This window comes from Oncorhynchus mykiss, chromosome 2 (assembly GCF_013265735.2).
Source record: "Oncorhynchus mykiss isolate Arlee chromosome 2, USDA_OmykA_1.1, whole genome shotgun sequence".
NCBI lineage: Eukaryota > Metazoa > Chordata > Actinopteri > Salmoniformes > Salmonidae > Oncorhynchus > Oncorhynchus mykiss.
Genome location: NC_048566.1, coordinates 43,123,739 through 43,145,165, shown reverse-complemented (window position 1 = coordinate 43,145,165; position 21,427 = coordinate 43,123,739). Strand labels below are relative to the sequence as shown.

The 21,427-nt window shown below is 42.8% G+C and overlaps 1 pseudogene; it reads left to right on the top strand.

Annotated features, from left to right (window-relative positions):
* Positions 1 to 14,020: 14,020 nt before the first annotated feature.
* On the top strand, positions 14,021 to 19,468 carry LOC110490133 (annotated as a pseudogene).
* The last annotated feature ends 1,959 nt before the right edge of the window (positions 19,469 to 21,427 follow it).

Below are 21,427 nucleotides of genomic sequence, written 5' to 3'. Positions count from 1 at the left end.
ATCATGTTATAGGCCTCTGGAATGGGACCAATGTCTGTTCCTTCACTTATAGCGCACACATTTTCCACACGGCCAGAATGTCTTTTACACATTGTGCGATTCCTGAAAAGATGGAAAATAATGGAGCTAAAGTCCAAGGCAGTGCCTTGTTCACAAAGGATTATTAATTACTAGCATAATGTTTCTATCATGTCATGTTTCTATCATATAAGAAGAAGTAAAAGCATGGTGTTGTTTGTCAGCCAGAGAGTAGCACCATAAATCATTCAAATATCTATGAGATTTCCAACCATGTGAACCCCAGCGATTTAGTCAAGATCTGCATCAGATTTCCAGTTCCTGCAATAGTGTAACGCTTGTCTTCGTCCTCCTCTGACGAGGAGTAAGCAATGTCAGACCAATGCGCAGCGTGGTAGGTGTCCATATTGTATTTAATACGAATACTGAACACTTGAACAAAAAAAATAAAACGACAAAAACGAACAGTCCTGAACGGTGAAGCAAAACACAGAACAGAAAATAATCACCCACAACTCAAAAGTGAAACCAGGCTACCTAAGTATGGTTCTCAATCAGGGACAACGATTGACAGCTAACTCTGATTGAGAACCATACCGGGCCAAACACAGAAATCCCAAAACATAGAAAAAGGAACATAGACAACCCACCCAACTCACGCCCTGACCATACTAAAACAAAGACATAACAACAGAACTAAGGTCAGAACGTGACAGTACCCCTCCCCAAAGGTGCGGACTCCGGCCACAAAACCTGAACCTATAGGGGAGGGTCTGGGTGGGTGTCTGTCCGCGGTGGCGGCTCTGGCGCGGGACTTGGATCCCACTCCACCATAGTCTTTGTCCGCCTCTACACCTGCCTCCGTGGCCTCTTTAGAGCGGCGACCCTCGCCGCCGACCTCGGACTGGGGACCCTAGCCCCGGGAGATTCCAGTAGCTGCGGAGTGAAGGGCGACTCCGGCAGCACCGGAGTGGCGGGAGACTCTGGCAGCTCCTGTGTGAAGGGTGACTCCGACAGCGCCGGAGTGACAGGCGATTCCGGCAGCTCCTGGCTGACATCAATAAACAACAATTACACTATACATTCACTACATTATCAAAAGTATGTGGACACCTGCTTGTCGAACATCTCATTCCAAAATCATGGGCATTAATATGGAGTTGGTCCCCCCTTTGCTGCTATAACAGCCTCCACTCTTCTGGGAAGGCTTTCCACTAGATGTTGGAACATTGCTGCGGGGACTTTCTTCCATTCAGCCAATAGTGAGTGTGGTCGTGATAGCAATAGCAATAGCAATAGTGAGGTCGGGCACTGATGTTGGGCGATTACGCCTGGCTCGCAGTCGGCGTTCCAATTCATCCCAAAGGTTTTTGATGGGGTTGAGGTCAGGGCTCTGTGCAGGCCAGTCAAGTTATTCCGCACCGATCTTGACAAACCATTTCTGTATAGACGTCACTTTGTGCACAGGGGCATTGTCATGCTGAAACAGGAAAGGGCTTTCCCCAAACTGTTGCCACAAAGTTGGAAGCGGAGAATCATCTAGAATATCATTGTACAGTTTGCTGTAGCGTTAAGATTTCCCTTCACTGGAACTAAGGGGCCTAGTCAGAACCATGAAAAACAGCCCCAGACCATTATTCCTACTCCACTAAACTTTACAGTTGGCAGTATGCGTTCTCCTGGCATCCGCCAAACTGAGATTTGTCTGTCGGACTGCTAGATCCAGAGAACGCATTTCCATTGCTCCACGGTCCAATGGGCTTTACACTACACCAGCCGATGCTTGGCATTGTGCATGGTGATCTCAGGCTTGTGTGCGGCTGCTCGGCCATGGAAACCCATTTCATGAAGCTCCTGACAAACAGTTATTGTGCAGACGTTGCTTCCAGAGGCAGTTTAGAACTCAGTTGTGAGTGTTGCAACTGAGGACAGACTATTTTTATGCATTACGTGCTTCAGCACCCAGTGGCCCCGTTTTGCGAGCTTGTGTGAGCTACCACTTCGCGGCTGAGCCGCTGTTGCTCCTAGATGTTTCCACATCACAATAACAGCACTTACAGTTGCCTGGGACAGCTCTAGCAGGGCATAAATTTGACAAACTGACTTGCTGGAAAGGTGGCTCATAAATATAATTCCTCAAACATACAAGTATTTCACACCATTTTAAAGATACACTTCTTGTTAATCCCACCACAGTGTCCGATGTCAAATAGGCTTTACAGCGAAAGCACCACAAACGATTATGTTAGGTCAGAGCCAAGACACAGAAAAACACAGCCATTTTTACAGCCAAAGAGAGAAGTCACAAAAAGCAGAAATAGAGATAAATTAATCACTAACCTTTGATGATCAGATGACACTCATAGGACTTCATGTTACACAATACATGTATGTTTTGTTCGATAAAGTTCATATTTATATTTTAAAAATCTCAGTATACCTTGGCACGTTATGTTCAGTAGTTCCAAAAACATCCAGTGATTTTGCAGAGAGCCACACCAATTTACAGAAATACTCATAATAAATGTTGATGAAAATACAAGTGCTATACATGGAACTTTAGATAAACTTATCCTTAATGCAACTGCTGTGTTAGATTTCAAAAAAGCTTTACCAAAAAAGCACACCATGCAATAATCTGAGTACGGCGCTCAGAGACCAAAACAACGCAAACAGATATCCGCCATGTTGTGTAGTCAACAAAAGTCAGAAATAGCATTATAAATATTCACTTACCTTTGATGATATTCATCAGAATGCACTCCCAGGAATCCCAGTTCCACAAGAAATGTTTGTTTTGTTCAATAATGTCCATCATTTATGTCCAAATACCTCCTTTTTGTTCGCACGTTCAGTCCAAACTCACGACGCGGGCAAGTCCATGCGAAAGTTCAGACGAAAAGTCTGAACATGTCAAACGAAGTATAGAATCAATCTTTAGGATGTTTTTAACATACATCTTCAATAATGTTTCAACCGGAGAATTCCTTTGTCTTCAGAAATGCAATGGAACAGAGCTAACTCTCATGTGAGTGCGCGAGACTGAGCTCGTGGCTCTCTGGCAGACCTCTGACTCATTCCCCTCTCATTCCCCCCTCCTTCACAGTATAAGCATCAAACAAGGTTCTAAAGACTGTTGACATCTAGCGGAAGCCTTAGGAAGTGCAACATGACCAATATGTCACTGTATCTTCGATAGGCAATGAGTTGAAAACCTACAAACCTCAGATTTCCCACTTCCTGGTTGAATTTTTTCTCAGGTTTTTGCCTGCCGTATGAGTTCTGTTATACTCACATACATCATTCAAACAATTTTAGAAACTTCAGAGTGTTTTCTATCCAAATCTACTAATAATATGCATATATTAGCAACTGGGCATGAGTAGCAGGCAGTTTACTCTGGGCACCTTATTCATCCAAGCTACTCAATACTGCCCCCAGCCCAAAGAATTAACTAACTCATCAACATGCTTTTTGAAAGATTGGTTTTCATCAATCCAGACCATTAAAAGTACATATGCATAAATCATCAGATACATTTTAAATGATTTGGAAAATAACATACTTGGTTTAACCTACATTAAGTACTAATTTCAGATCACCAAAGGCTTTCTGCAGGGAAAGAGAGACTGATTGAAACTCTGACAGAGCCTGGTTAGCTGTGGGGGGCAATAGCATACCCCAGACAACTTTTGCCCCTTTCATATTTGAATGCAAGCCATCCCTCTTGTAAAACTGGCGCCTCTCCTAAAAGTGGTAAACATTTTCAATGTACTCCAAATCCATTGAGGAACAGTAGGATTTAAACCAGTAGTGTAGCTAGAGGAGATGACTAAAGAATGCTGTTGTTGGTAGAGGACCGGAAATGAGAACCCGCTTGCAGCATCGCTTTAGTTTGACAATGAGCCCTCTGAAGTCATCTTTTAATTGCTCCGATTTAGGAAGATGGATGACGCTTGTATCAACATGAATGACTACTGTGTGAGCATTCGGCGGCTTCTCCATCACTGCAGGGACCTGGTGATCTATGTCCCGAATGGGGGCTCCAGGGAAGCAGTGGGTCCTTGCTTTCACAACCACCACATCCCTAACTACGGAGCTCCCTATAGCAACCACCACTGGAGGATGATGAGAGAGTCGCTGCGAGCCTGTGGGACGTGCTATGGGGGCTGATCTAGGGGCTGGCCAGCTCAGTAATGCAGGACCAGATCCAGAAAACAATGTGTTAATATGGGAACTTGGTCCAAGGTAGGATCTTCAGTGTCTACCACAGAGGAGACCAGTCTCGTAGAGAACCCTGGATTATCCCTGCATCAAAAACAACATGCAATCTTGGAGTCTCCTTAGCCAGAGCGAGACATTCTTTTAGGATCCTGTCCTCCTCTAGTAGTTCAATGATCCAGTATTTTGAGGAAACAAGTTGCTTACACTATTTACAAGTGTAAAAGTCAGTACACTCTTTTACTACGGTGAACATATCACAGGTCTCCTATTTCATGGCAACTGTCCATCTACGGATCCGAATCCAAATCAGAGGAATCCAACATCATTATACTTGGGTCAGAAACAGCAGTCAACCGCAACGTGAAATAAGCTTTGCCAGTGAGAGCTAGGTAACCTAGCTAGCCGAGAGTAGCCTGCTAACGTTAGCTCCAGGAGACGGCATAATCCAGCCACCACGGTATGTTAAGAACAGCAATAACACTGTTGTCCCAAACTAAAACACTTAAAACAAAACGCATAAGTGTTTCAAAAAGCATAAAACACAGAAGCACTGTATCGCCACTCAAACTTGCTGCTTCCTGGTCATGTGACAGTATTCGAGCGTGTGTGTGCCTGCCTGGGTGCGAGCGTGTGCGTGTGCATGTGTGTGTGAAACTGTATAACATATGTAATTATACAACTATAACATATTTGACTAAACAATGCTTAGTAGAGCACGAAAACAATGTAAACCATATGCCATGGCGGTCTCACATACCAGATCTAAAGGCAAATTAACACTTCTGGAAGATTCTGAAGCGGCTTCTGAGATAGCGTTTTCCATCACCATCAACAAAACACCAAATTATGGAATTTCTCGTGGAAGAATGGTCTCACATTCCTCCAATAAGGTTCCAGACACTTGTAGAATCTATGGCAAAGTGCATTGAAGCTGCTGTTCTGGCTTGTGGTGGCCCAACGCCCTATTAAGACACTCTATATTGGTGTTTCCATTATTTTGGCAGTTTCCTGTATTTGACTATACATAACATATTTGACCATTCAACTAAAACATTTTTGACTATACAACTATAATATACTTTGCTAAACAACTAGAATAAGTTTGACTATACAACTTGTATATCTACCACTCAATGAATGACTAATTGATTCTCACCTGTAACAGCTATGTTGTCACCTGTTTCGCTACATTTACAGCCATTACATTTCCTTCCCCAAGCTCCTGACTCTTGTGACATTCTCAGCAATAATATTCCAACCTTTACCGTTATTATCACCTCAACCTGTAACATTACCCGCTGTGACCTTCACTTTTTGGGGACCAACAATTGATTCCCATTAAAAATCCTATTTTCCCTAACCCCTAACCTTAATCCTTACACGAAACCTTACCCTAACCTTCACCCCTAACCCTGTCTCCTAACCCTAACCCTAACCCTAACCCAACACATAACCACTAACCCCTAATCCTTATTCAAACTCTAAATCTAACCCCTAAACCTAAAATAGCCTTTTACAAGTAGGGACCAGTAAAATATCCTCACTTCTCTGAATTTTTGTTGGTTTAATATTCTTGTGAGGACTTCTGGCACTCACAAGTATAGTAAAATGTGTACACGCATACACACACACACACACACACACACACACACACACACACACACACACACACACACACACACACACACACTGTTACATAGCACATGTTTACCTTGAACTTCTGAAATTCTCCTCTCTGAAACACACCCAAATTACATGTGTGGGATTCTTCCAGGTTGCTATGGCACGGGGTGTTGCTATAGTAGCAAACACTACTTTAATTGTGTTTAGAATATTCGGCAGCTCTGTTACTCGCAAGTGTTGCAAATCATTCTTTTCTCACTTTTAAACATAAAGTCCTTGGTGCACCGGGGATATACATACATGAAAACATATGTGTAACATTATCCGGCATTTCTTTTATAAATAAACATAATAAAACGTGGGTTTCTGACTGCATCTAAAAAGAGAAAGTTCATGTTACACAGTGAGGTTTCCTCCCGTTTTCATCTCAATATTACAGCGCGATCAAAAGATAGAATGAAATAAAGTAATGAAAGACAGACAAAGTAGCGCTCAACTCCCTCTACTCACTACTATCCACCCTATCACTAACAAGACCTCTGACCCTTCACCCTCGTACTTTCCGCCGCCAGGAAACGTGCCAAACCCAGTCCCAGGCTGCACAGCTAAGATCAGATCAGGGAGTTTAGAGTGTGTGGACCTCATTTGTCACTGCTGTGTTGATAACTGAGATTTATGACCCTTCACCTTCAAATCTGGTCGGCCAACTATTCTCTCTCCGCCACGGAGAGAATTGCCCCTACCCTTGTGTTCTTTAGACCAAAGTGTTTGGAATTCTGCCTCTGTCTCTGGGGAGATCCATGTCACCTGTCAGTGAAAGCCATTCAGTGTTGCATGTGAGCCCGTAACTCAAGACCCCAAATTAATGATACCCCTTGTCCCTACCATTGGCCCCCATACCACATCTCTTTCTCTTTTTCTTTCTCTATGTCTCTCTCCTCTCTCTCTCTCTCTTTGAAATCAAGTCAGTCCTGTTGGAGGGGGCACCATCATCGTCTGGCCCTTTTTTATATTCTGGCTGGCAGATTCCCAGCATCTGCTGCTCGGCGGCGACAGGAATAGAAGCTGGGAGCGGATGCTAGAGTGGACATTGGTTAGCAACAGCCCTGCAGTGTCATTTCAGAAATTGCCAGCGGCAGCTGAGCTGACATGGAATGAAAGTGATAGTCAAAGTGACCCAGCTGAGGCCATTGTACCTGAGGCTTCAAGCACTCTACCATGGCGCTGCTGCAAAGACACACCCAAGGTCAGTGTCTCAAGGGGGCATGGACCATGGTGCCAATAGGGCTTTAGATAGACTATGTCTTTTTAAAGAGACATAAACAGTTAAACAGTTGAACAGTAGCTTTTGCAGGGTCGAGCATCTCAAGTCCAAGGCATGTGGGGATGTGGCACATTTGTGTAACACCACAATTACATTTTTTAAAATACATTTTTGGGGGTTTCAACATTTCTCCGCAGAAGAATGAAAGAGGGAGGGGAAGAATAACAAATAACTTCCTATTTTCTTCCCATGTCTGATTTCAAAGCAAGGTGAGAGGAAGGGCCAGGGTGTGGGATGTGACGGGATCTGACACCCCTGGGATGGGACATCAGAATCTAATGATGTGGGAATAGAATGTTTTGGGGTGGGGTAGAGGGGAAAGGGAGCAAATTAGACCAGGAGCTGTCTAACTTCTCCTTTCCTGGAGAATATTGGATTTCACATATTACAAATCCTCCTGCATCTCTCCCTATTCAGCCAGTCAGATAAACGACAGTGATTCCAGTGACTCGGTTGGGGCTTATCTGCTTGAAATATTACATTCAATATGGTCTCAGACACAACCAAAATATTACAAGGGTCATTCTAATTTGTGCGGGGGCTCAAATGAGTCATTATACAGGACTGTGTGTTGCATCACTTTCTCTCTGAATTTCTCTCTCTCTCTCTAATTCCATGCCTCTTAAAATTCCCGCTTCCTAGTCATTCTCCATGACAGGTCCTTCAAAACAAAGAGGGAAGATCCATTCCAGAGGGCCTCCTCCATCCAAAATCAACCCAGAGTGGAGCCTGTGCCGTGCAAAATGCTGTGGCGATGCTCTCACTTCGCCCTTTATTTTCCAAAAATACAGTTGGAAGTTGGCAGGACCCCAAACTGTGACCGCTCGCAGCTCAGAAAACACTGCTTCCCTTTTTCCTGTGCAATGGAAACCTGTCCGAAGTCAGGAGAGCTGCAGAAGCTCTGTGTTATGGTTAAATCATAGGCCCGGGGAGAGCAGGTGCTTCCCCAATACTCTGGGGAGACGTTGCCCCTGGCCCTGAGCGCTGGTCTAGGATCAGCTTTCCCTAGCCCGCGCCTGACCTTAACCACTATAAGCCAATGAACCATACATTCCCTGGACCAGGGCTTAGAGGCAAATTCTATACCCCAAGTTTTTCCTGCACTGGCAGCAGACTTTCACAGAAGGAACACTGTTAGAGAAGGGAGGCTACAGTAATATGACAGGGCCAATGGGGTTGATGAGGTGGAGCTATGGTTGCAGTGGTATCTGAGAGAGGATAGAGATAGTGGATATTCATAGCTCTGATAAAAAGGTCAAGAGAGCATAAAGATGATTATTTCCAAACCCTGCTCTTAAACATTAAAAATGGTTGTGTAAACTTCTCAGTAACAGTACACTTTTCCCAGTTGACCTTTGTGCTGACATGTATGCTTCTGATTTTCTCGGTAAGGGAGAGAATGGAGAATACATCCATCCACATCAAAGCAAACCCTGAAAATAAAATCACATCGCCAAAAAATTCCTTGGCCTCCCATTGCGCATTCCTGAAAACCCAATATCTTTGCACCGCTGCAGGTAGGAGGAATTATGAATTGGGTACATAATGAAAATACAATTACAGATATTAAAAGCAAAACTGTCAACAGCTGACTGCATTGTTTCTCTGTTAGTTTGCTTGTTAGGAGCCCATTGTGTTTACTTAGGTTTTTTTCTCTCCGGAAAAATGTATGGTCAGCCATACTTTTATGTTGGCTGAGTTATGTGGCGCTCTCTGGCAGGGATGCAGCAGGGAGCTTTGAAGTGAGGCCATAAAACACAGCGAGAGAGCAGTCAAGGCAGCACTGTATCGTGGGTTGAGGCGGGACATGCAGGTCAATAAAGTCAGTGGCATCAGCAGTATACAGGGAGTAGGGGCAGGTCCTGGCCATACAGCGACCTGGAGCCTCTGCCAAGAGGATACTAACCTGTAGTACATATAGTAGGCACAAATAAATTGTTACTGCAAACAGTTCAGAAGCCTTGGCAGAACCAATACAGGTAGTTGTGTATGGAATCATGTGCAATAGTACAGTAATAAAACACTGATATCTAGATGACACAAGGCCAAAGATACAGTGCATTGCGAAAGTATTCGGACCCCTTGAACTTTGCGACCTTTTGCCACATTTCAGGCTTCAAACATAAAGATGTAAAACTGTATTTTTTTGTGAAGAATCAACAACAAGTGGGACACAATCATGAAGTGGAACGACATTTATTGGATATTTCAAACTTTTTTAACAAATCAAAAACTGAAAAATTGGGCGTGCAAAATTATTCAGCCCCTTTACTTTCAGTGCAGCAAACTCTCTCCAGAAGTTCAGTGAGGATCTCTGAATGATCCAATGTTGACCTAAATGACTAATGATGATAAATACAATCCACCTGTGTGTAATCAAGTCTCCGTATAAATGCACCTGCACTGTGATAGTCTCAGAGGTCCGTTAAAAGCGCAGAGAGCATCATGAAGAACAAGGAACACACCAGGCAGGTCCGAGATACTGTTGTGAATAAGTTTAAAGCCGTATTTGGATACAAAAAGATTTCCCAAGCTTTAAACATCCCAAGGAGCACTGTGCAAGCGATAATATTGAAATGGAAGGAGTATCAGACCACTGCAAATCTACCAAGACCTGGCCATCCCGCTAAACTTTCAGCTCATACAAGGAGAAGACTGATCAGAGATGCAGCCAAGAGGCCCATGATCACTCTGGATGAACTGCAGAGATCTACAGCTGAGGTGGGAGACTCTGTCCATAGGACAACAACAATATATTGCACAAATCTGGCCTTTATGGAAGAGTGGCAAGAAGAAAGCAATTTCTTAAAGATATCCATAAAAAGTGTTGTTTAAAGTTTGCCACAAGCCACCTGGGAGACACACCAAACATGTGGAAGAAGGTGCTCTGGTCAGATGAAACCAAAATTGAACTTTTTGGCAACAATGCAAGACGTTATGTTTAGCGTAAAAGCAACACAGCTCATCACCCTGAACACACCATGCCCACTGTCAAACATGGTGGTGGCAGCATCATGGTTTGGGCCTGCTTTTCTTCAGCAGGGACAGGGAAGATGGTTAAAATTGATGGGAAGATGGATGGAGCCAAATACAGGACCATTCTGGAAGAAAACCTGATGGAGTCTGCAAAAGACCTGAGACTGGGACGGAGATTTGTCTTCCAACAAGACAATGATCCAAAACATAAAGCAAAATCTACAATGGAATGGTTCAAAAATAAACATATCCAGGTGTTAGAATGGCCAAGTCAAAGTCCAGACCTGAATCCAATCGAGAATCTGTGGAAAGAACTGAAAACTGCTGTTCACAAATGCTCTCCATCCAACCTCACTGAGCTCGAGCTGTTTTGCAAGGAGGAATGGGAAAAAAATTCAGTCTCTCGATGTGCAAAACTGATAGAGACATACCCCAAGCGACTTACAGCTGTAATCGCAGCAAAAGGTGGCGCTACAAAGTATTAACTTAAGGGGGCTGAATAATTTTGCACGCCCAATTTTTCAGTTTTTGATTTGTTAAAAAAGTTTGAAATATCCAATAAATGTCGTTCCACTTCATGATTGTGTCCCACTTGTTGTTGATTCTTCACAAAAAAATACAATTTAATATCTTTATGTTTGAAGCCTGAAATGTGGCAAAAGGTCGCAAAGTTCAAGGGGGCCGAATACCTTCGCAATGCACTGTATGTATAGTTCCAGAGCTAGGAGTCAGGTGATGTAATTTCTTATCATGTGTAAGTGTGATTTGAAGTGGACTGAAGTTTGATTAATATGTGACTGCTGTGTCGTGAGTCCATGTTGAGTCCATTTAAGTTATGAGTGTACTCTGTAAGATCAAACAAATCCCCTGTAGCCTGCCTAACTGGAGAGGGGAGAACAAGTTTCCATTGCTGGCATATTTCCTTTTGCTAACTAAATTCCCTCTATAAATAAAAAGGCCCTCACGGACCTGAATCACAGAAAGACCTCTGAGTCGGGAGAGTGATGAGTTGTTTAACTCATCTCTACCCTCAACCTGAGTGTGGTGATTATTTGATCATCACTGATCAATGTGAAGATGCTACCTTTCCACGGCAGCCCTCCAAGGGCTCGCCAGTGAGCTCACGTGTAGAGAGAAAAAAGTAAAAAATGAAAGGCAAAAGAAAAACAGCAGGGTGAAAAATGGCTGCGATCAACGTGCTCTTAACTCCCCAGTCAAACTTTCCAATATGATAAAACCAGAAGCAGGAATTAACAAAATCATGGATTGTCCTTTACGGCTCAATGTCTCCCATTTTTATTTCACTTCGAAAAATATATATATATAGTTATAGGAGAAGACATATAGGAGAAGACAGCTTCTGGCGTAAAGCTCTGGGGGATTTGGGTACCTAAATGAAGACAGATCAGCTATTTATTTCCCTAAGAAACCTGTTTGTGTGTGTGTGTGTGGCATGTTTAGTTCTGACTCAGTCCATAACAGAACTGCTGAAAGAATCACAGTTTGATTTATGTCTTCCACAGCTACTGTCGGTGGGCCACCAGAGCCTCTACTATTTACTGTTTATAACAACCAACCTCTGAGAGCCTGAGAGAGCGCCAGACCCACTGCAATGCTTTACTTACAACCTGACCCCACTCTAAATCTTTCCTTCTCTCTCTTTCTCTCTCTCTCTCTCTTTCTTTCTTTCTTTCTTTCTTTCTTTCTTTCTTTCTTTCTTTCTTTCTTTCTTTCTTTCCTCTCTCTCTCTCACTTTCAAACACAAATAGTGAGAGTTTTAACAGATTGTTCTCTCTGTTTTGGACTTGTATGTGCTATTACTATTAGTTATTACTATGAGCCACATGACTTAGACACTTATAGGTTAACCTGAGTTAGAATTTGAATGAGAAAGAGCTTGTTTGTGAGGGGGAGGGGTATGAGTGCTAAAATTATCTTTAGAACAAGCAACCTCATTTGATATTTTTTTCACTGTTTGGTTAAAACCTGCAAACCCTCACAAATATGTTATGACACTGCTGCAACGGGTGTCTCACGGTAGCAAGGTAGCACACTTGAACACCAACACGAGCACACCCAGATGCTATCGTAGGCAATAACAAACAGGTGAGGATAGAGCTGGGCAAGGTTAGCACAGGGACATGTTGGTGTGTAAGAATGGCATGCATGAGTACAACACTGACGATAAAGTGTGAGGTGAGATACTTGTCACATAGCACTCAATGCAGGTTAAAGACACAGCCTGGTCTCATAGACTAGACCCAACATAACATAAATCTGGGACACTAAAATTTGTGTGATAAATTACGTTTGGTATGGTTACATAACACACAAGGTTACTTAAGGCAAAGCCAAAAGTAGGGTGGTTGGTTCGGGATGGATGGCAAGGCATATAATGTAAATGTCTTGCAACCCAAAGGTTGCGTGTTCAAATCTCATCATGGATAACTTTGGCATTTTAGCTAATTAGAAACTTTGCAATTACTTACTACTTAGCATGTTAGCTAACCCGAACTGTAACCTTAACCATTTGACCTAACTCCTAACCCTAACCTTACCCCCTAGTTTAGCTAACGTTAGCCAACTAGCTACCTAGCCATAACAAATTGGAACATATCATACTTTTAGCAAATTTGTAACATATCGTACAAATTTCAATTTGTAACATATCGTACAAATTTCAATTAGTAACATATTGTACAAATTGCAATTCATAAATATCATATGAATTGTAATTCATAACATATCATACAAAATAGATGATGGACCTCCACAAATTAATGGCATACCATACGTAACATATCATACTAATGGGAGTGTCCCAGATTTACATTTACTACAGTACGTTACGTCTACCTTCTGAATCCAGGTTGAAAGACAACAGTGAGTTTACTTATCGATCAGCATCATGAATCACTCAGAGGGCATTCATTCCAGCATGCCATCCAAAACATGAGCCATCCAGAACAAGGCCATACTTAGCTTCAATGAAATGAGAAACACATTGTGTTCTTTTGAACAACTCACACACAACCCAAATGAGATTTATTGAATATTTATTTAAACGTAGAGAGGCTATTTAAACCAAGAAATGATCATAAAAACAATTAAAGCACAAATTTGTGCCTAATATCACGTGTTACATCAACAGACTATTCTAAAGAGGGGAGATTCCCATGTAAAACATGTTAGTGAACGTTTCATGAAATATGTATGGTCTGTTCTATTACACAAAATGGAGGGAATGACCCCTGAGTGGGTTTATAGTTTTGGTATTTGGCACAGCAAGATAGCCACCCACTTTCAAGCTGATCCCGCACTGCAACATTATTGGGGGTCAGGGTTGGGACACAGTTTGTGTGGTCCAAGGCAACTAAAAATGACCTGAATCTAAGTAAAACAGGCCTATGTTTATAAAAGATAAGACCTTAGAATGTGTTTAAACTGATTTGTAGATCCAGACATTCCATTAAATCACTGCACACATGATAGAGCACACTGAAACACTGGACCAAGCAGTGCTTTATCCGTTTTTGTGGGGCTACGTAAGCTCAACACTTTTGTGGCTCTAAATAGCATCAGGGGGAAATTGGTCCTTGACCATTAATTCTGACAAGATTAGCCTACATAGGGGAAGTGAAAATGTATTGTAGTAATTTATCAAATGTTGCCTTCAGGGCAAAACTAAAATAATGTAGCAAATACCTGTTCGCATTGGAGCGTGCGCGCATGCAGCGTACATTCCCTAGTCTTTGTATCATCATGATGGAGCAAAACTTGCAGTCGAACAACCTATCGGGAGTTTAGGTTTTGGTAATCTGTGCTCTGCGTCTATCCAATCACAGATGTCTGTCTGTCTGTCTGCTCTGTAGTCTCGCGCGACACTAACAGAAGTCATGGCTGCCGTACGGAGCAGCAAACTTCTACACAAGTGTGTTGCATCTCCAACGTGGAAAGACTCTGCATCAGTCATCTTCTTACACGGCTCAGGTGTTTACATTTTGCAATGCTCTCTATGTTTAGTGACATTTATTCAACAGTAACTACGCTGAACTAGCCTCATAATAACTGGGAGTTTTAGTAGGTTACCTACCTATAGCCTAGCCTGTAGCAAAGCCAGAGTACATTCAAATGAGATACTGATAGCTTTTGTACTGTGATGGACAGACAGGGCTGTCTTTGAACTTCATAACTCTACAAACGACGTGGCTTCAACGCAACTCTGAGTTATGATATGGCCTACTGTGGCAAATTAATACAGTAGATAACAGTAGCTACGTAGATAAATTCAATTGAGTGGTCAGAATTGGGAAATGTTATTCTACGGATACTTAATGTTTGGCCTTGATCACGAGAAAAAAACAGAATGCTATGTTTTTATCTGATATCTCCCAGATAAAATGAATGTTAAATAAAATAATCTATCAAATATTTAAAAACAAATATTATAGTAAAATCCTTTTCTTCGAAAAAAAATGTGAGCAACTCAACAACAAAAAATATAATTGTGGCATCACCAATATTATTCAAAATACGGTTTATGCCAACAACAGTCAGCAACATGTGAAAGGGATGTTAGTGACACCATTATTCTGCTCTGTAAGCCTAGTGACTGGTGAGTCAGTTATATTGGTTAACTGTTCACTTTTGCCATGCAGGAGCCACTGGACAGTGAGTGCGAGCATGGGTCAAAGAGGTTTCGTTACCAGACCTGGCTTTCCCCCCACATCAGAGTGGTATATCCCACAGCCCTAGCCAGGTAAATGCCCTATACAGTCCTGCAGTCAAGCTGCTGAAACCCCTCAACACGGGTGGGTATAATTTGTGGAACGTTCCAACAGGAATCTGTTCCAAAAACTTTGTAGATAAGGTTGCCAACAAACAACGTATACAAAGTTGTATAGTGGCAGAATAAGATACAGGGTAGGGAGCGGGCTATTTCATTACGTTTTTCAAAATGTCTGTCCTCACTCTGGTAGCCTAAACATTAAGAATACATGGTGAGTTGATGGCTATTCGGCAGCTACTTAACTAGGTGAATTGATCATGCTACTTTGTATGCTTTGTTTGTTGGCAACCTTGTACTTTACAAAGTTTTTGAAACAGGTCCCTGTTGCAACATTCCACAAATTATACCCACCCCCTCAACACACAGACAAAGCCCTTCGACTGTCATCTTTAAAATAACTTAACTAACCCAGACAAGTAGAGCATCTGGGCATGTATTCATAAAGCATCTCAGAGTTGATCTAGGATCAGTTTAGCCTTTTAGATAATAATGATTACGATTATATATCCTAGATCAGCAATGCTACACTGATGCTTTATGAATATGGGCCCTGAACAGCAATTTAAATAGGCTACATAGCCTAATACCCTTTTCACACTACCGTGCCGAGTTGAATGGACCATGTGAGTAGACCATTTCCATGCCAGTGTGGGGGTCAGCACGATATTGTGGAAAGCGGTAAATCTTCTCATCTTCCCAGTTGACCCTCACTGCCCCAACCTTTCCTTGTTACATAACCAAACTTTGAATCTTGTTCTGTTTTCTGTTGACCCCTCAGGCCATACACACCCATGCGGGGGGTTCTGTCCAATGTGTGGTTTGACCGCTACAAAATCTCACGGGACTGTCTGGAGCACTTGGAGTCTATAGACGCCATTGGCCAACTCCCTGGGAGCGGGCATACAGGCGGAGGTCAGGGCAGGAGTACCTAAACACAGGATGATCATAGGTACTGTGTCTCTCACACTCACACACACACACACACACACACACACACACACTACTTCTGCTGCTACTAGAGCTGTCTTACTTAGCCTGTTTTATTTCCCTGTCTCTTTCTGGCAGTATGTCAGATTTGGCTGTATGCTTTCTCCCTCACTCGTTGCCTTCATCATGACATCCTAACTCCATGACCCCCCTGAATGTGTCTGTTATGCACCCCTCCACTTGCCCATTTGCTTGATCTCGCTCTCCACACATATCACTCTCTCTCTCTCTCGGCCTTGGTGTTCTCAACTCCCTCTGTCATGATATAAAATGAAGAATGCAAGTTATCAGGTTTCTTTATCCTTTTATACGCTGCCAATTATGAACCGTAAAAGTATTTCCGGAGTGATTCTCAGGTTCTGCAAATCCTTTTCCCCAAATATTTTGGTTATCAGGTTCGCGTGTAAATAACAATGACATAAAACCGCTCAGATCAAGTGCCATAAACACTATTTTAGAACCTAGGTAAGAGTTCCCACGGGAAATATGTGTGGGGGGGGCATCGCAACGTTTTATGTCTTTGTAAGAGAACGAATGATAGCCGTCCATGAAAGGGGAAACCGATGGGAACAGTGGGAAAAGGGTTAACCTACAAGCCCTGAAATATATACATTTACAGAAATAGTTGTGAGTAGAAAAAAAGTTTGTGTGAAAGGCCCAGTGTGGAACGCCAGAAAAGCCCCTGAACTCCACTCCCAGAGAAAGTGATTCGAAAAACACATGTTCCTGAGAGACTGCTGAAATATTATCTTTCTAAATCATAACATTTTGTCATTAACTATAAATACCCATTGGAGTCACTCGGCATACTGGAGAAACGAAGTGGTCTGTACCCGGAGTCCACTTGCAGGGCTGACGGACTGACAAGCGCCAGATCTTTCCGTGGAAAAAAAGTTTTTCAAGGAAAATCCACTGCCGCAGGCTTTTGGGTTTATGTTTTTCACTCTTTAAGAAAAGCACAGATTTGCTGGGAAATCTCAGGAAAGAGAAGCTATCACCACAGTCGGGATTTCACACATATAGGCTCGCACACACACCGAAAACACACAGCAGCACTGTACCAAACAGCACGACGGAGGGGTTTAAGAAAGAAGGAGACATTAGAATGTGAACGTATGATTGAGGTTTGTTATCGTGGATTGGAATGAGAAATTGAGAGTGTACCAGAAAGACGGTCTCAAAGTACACACTCTTAGAAAAAAAGGTTATTCAGCTGTCCCCATAGGAGAAGGCTCGGCCTGGTCCCAAAATTGTTCTACCTAGTACCAGAAAGGCTTCTACAAAGGGTTATCCTATGGGGACAGCTAAAGAACCCTTTTATGTTCTAGATAACACATTTTTTTCAACGAGTGTAGCCGGTGAAGTAAAGAAAGAAACCGAGAATCTCATGGATAAATGTTTTATTCATTGGGCAAAGCGTGTGAACTCCCCCTTCCCCTCATATCTCCGTTCTTCCCTTCCCCCTCTGACAGGATGATGGGTACTTGCACACTTTCCCAGATGTACGCTGTGTGCCCAGATGTACCCAGATGTGTGAGATTAAGGACGGGCTCGTGAACGGATGCCGACTCCTGAGGAGCGAAGAAGCTGATGATGTGGAACTAAGGAATGTTTTTTCTTTTCTTTCGCAGTCAAAGGCAGAGTATTTTCCACTTCGGACCGCTTAAACTGCCAGGATGGCTTAAGCTACTGTTACTCATACATAATAATAAATGAATATATTTATTATGTCGCTACATTATATTATTCCCAATATGCACCGTTGAAAAATGTGATCTTCCCGTGAAAAGCACTTGGGATACAATATTCAATACACATTTTCAGTGAATACCTGCAGAAAGAGACCTAATGGACCCAGTACAATGACATGTTCTGTTTTGTCTTGTTCCTCGTCCAAAGGGGGTTTCTCTATGGGCGGAGCTATGGCCCTCCACCTAGTGTGCCGTTATCACCGTGGCGTAGCAGGAGTCTTTGCTCTGTCCAGCTTTCTCAACAAGGACTGTAGTATATCAGGTAAGGGAGGCTCTCACTGGGCATAATGTCCTGTCCAGACAATATTCTAAATCTTAACTAGAGCGCCAGAAATCTACAACTATCTAGTAAACTGTCCTTTGAACGACAGACAGTGGTAGAGAAATATTGGTATATTGAAATACAGTGTCCCAATTCAAAGATGCTCCATGTCAGTCCCAAGACCTTGCATTTATCTGGAGTTGGCTGCACTTGGTTCTGACAGCGGTATTGGACCTATAGTGTGTGCTAGTAAGCAGTCTAGAAGTATCTGACTGACTCTTCTCCCCCTGCTAGGCTGTGGAGGAGAGGGCAGGGGCGGGGAGCCCCCTCCCAGAGCTGTTCCAGGGCCATGGGACAGGAGACGAGTTGGTGTTCCATAAGTGGGGAGGAGAAACTACGGCAGTGCTGAAGAAGGCTGGGATGACGACCACCTTCCACTCGTTCCAAGGTCTCCAGCACCAGCTCTTCCAGCCAGAGATTGAGCTACTGCGCTCCTGGATCCTCACCAAGCTGCTCCCGGATCCTCACCAAGCTGCTCCCGGACAGTCTAGATGCTAGTGGGCAGTGACCAGTCAGCCCCACACCACTAAACAGACACATTAACCATATGTTATTAACACGTTAATAACACGTTCACACTATTGAGCTGATTTAAACTGAGCCAAACCAAACTGTACTGCGCTGGCCTGGTAGAGCATTGCCCATAGTTTCTGGAACAAAGCTGGAAAAGCGAGCCAACACGGTTTGGTCGGTATTATAGTGCGAAAAGGATATTAACGTGCTGAGTGGGCTGTGGACCACCTCCTCACAACCTCTTGGACATAATACCGTTTTTAAAAAATTAAGTGTCAATAAAAAAAAATGTTTTTGCTTGGATACTGTCCGTTGTGCTTGCGTAGTGTACTCAACAGCTGTGTAGTTCCCTTCAAAAGAGAACATGTGATAGTTGAGTGTGCTTATAACCACTCCCTCTGCACTAGTACAGTGTCCACTCTTAACACTTCAGCCTCGTCTGTCTGTCTATGATAGGATATGGGAGCATGCTCTGCCTCCACCCCTATAGTCTATAACTAACACTGGAGTCAGATTAGTATCGTTTCTGTAGAGAGAACAGGAATTGTTAGGTCAATCTTGTGCTCGCTCGTTTTTTTTTATACACCATTATCGTTTTGTGCTGGGAAATGTGTTGAACATGTGTGGGGACGGAGGGAGCTATTCTGTTTGCTCAGTAGTTCTGCTCCGTAGAACGCATCGCTTCATTGATGGTTAGTGGGAGGAAGCGGTTAGCTATTCCTCCCTTCTTCCGCCCAGCAGCCTCTCTCTCAGCGTTGTGCTTAAGGTAGTCCGGATGTTGGGCTGCCTTCACTAGTATAGGGCTGCAGGCCAGGGTAAAAACACAGGAATATCATGAGTGAGCAGTAGTAACACTTAGGTGCCAAACATAATGAGAGTTATGGAAATTATTAACGTTTCTTGTATAGCCCTGGCTATAAATTAAACAACTGTCAACATCAGCAGTCACCTTTTGGAAAAGTTATTGATAAGCATATTTCAGCTTGTTGCACAGCTGTGTATTTCCTCACTGACTAATAGTCTGTACTCATCACTGCCACATATGAGAGCCAATTTGAAAACAAACACACTCACATTCCTTCACCCCTCCACTTACTGTATGCGCTAAGAGGCCACTTAAGATGGGAGTTAGAGGAAGTGAGATAAGAGTTTTGATAGGAGGAGATGATATTGGTCATTGGATGTCATTAAATAAGACGTTAGTAGTAGCAGCTGCAAAGAACATAGTATGTGTGTGGGAGACATAAGTTGATTCTGATTCCGATATATAACGATTGTTTTTGGAGGAAGAATGAATAAGGTACTTTGAATTATGATTTTTGAAATTGTAACCACAAACTTTTAAAATTAACATTATTTGAATTACTTTTATTATATATTTGTGGTTTACCTGATATAGGCTATAACAAATCAGCAACTTCTTAGACATGAATAAGGAATTAAAAATGATAGCTGCTCAGTTGAACCAGCTACACAATGTAACATGGTCCCCCAACACACACGAACACCAAACCAAAATGTATCTCACTGCAAAAGAAAATCCCAGTTTATTACTTCACATCCGTGCATGCTTTCATTCCAACATATAAACTGTATGTCCAAAATGCGTTGACAGTGTTGGCAGCTGTTTTTACAGTAGCAATAAGGCTATTTAAATTCAGTTGGAAGTTGTCCTCGACACCATCCACCATTTAGGAAGCGTTCACCTCCAGCATCTGTTTCATCAACGTGTGTTGTACTCAAATCAAATTTTATTTGTCACATGCGCCGATTACAACAGTGAAATGCTTAACTTACAAGCCCTTAACCAACGATGCTTTAAGAAGTTAAGAAAATAATAATAAGTGTTAAGTAACAAATAGATAAGTAGAAAATAGAAAATAAAAGTAACAAATAATTCAACAGCAGCAGTAAAATAACAAGCGAGGCTATATACAGGGGGTAACGGTACAGAGTCAATGTGTGGGGGCACCGGTTAGTCGAGGTAATTTAGGTAATATGTACGTGTGGTAGAGAACTCAACACTGATCAAAGTCTCTGTGCTCCCACTATACTCTCTCCACTCTCTAATCACCCAACAAATCATGTGCAAAGTGTATTCGTCAGTCATGCTCTCTCCCCCTCTTTCTAGCTCTAGGTTTCTATTCTTTCTCTGTCTCGCTCTCTCCTTCCACTGGAGAGAATGGAAACGTGAGTATCAGGTGAACTCGGATTAGGCAACAATGTTGAGATCATTCTTAGTGGTTTGGCTGGGATGGGAGGCTGAGAAAGGGAGAAGAGAATGGGGAGGTGGAAGATTGGGGTGCGCTCAGGGCCTCAGCCCATGTCGAGGGGAAGGGAGAGAAAGAAGAGAGGAGAGGTGTGGCCAAAGCAAACAGACTGAGCTATGAATTTTTCTCTGGCCCTGATCGCTGATTACTTCCAGCTATGTGTGAAAGAATGCTACTGTTGAGCGGCCAGCAGTTCTCATCCCCTACACCAACTGGCACACTCCCCCTCTCTTGTATGCCTCCTTAGCCATCACTCCTTACTTGCTCCCTCCCTCCACGACCCCGCACTTTCTCTCTTTTTCTACCTCTCTTCCCCTGGCCCATGAGAGGCCGGGCTGTAGCCTATTGCCATCCAAGTTTTTTATGATATAATGGCGGGAATAGATGTAGGTAATGGAGGCCATGAGCGGTCTACTCTCTTGGTGAAATGAGGTGAAGAAACAAGTGTTTGTCGATGACTAAAAATGCTGAATTTTGAAACAAGGAGGATATAGCCTTCACCTTAACAACCCTCTTACACTGTAGAGTCCTCTCAACACTCCTTTTCAAATACCCTACTTTTCACCACTAATTTGCGTATGATATGCCACTACAATTGTATGACTATAACTCCTGTCACTGTTTCTGAGG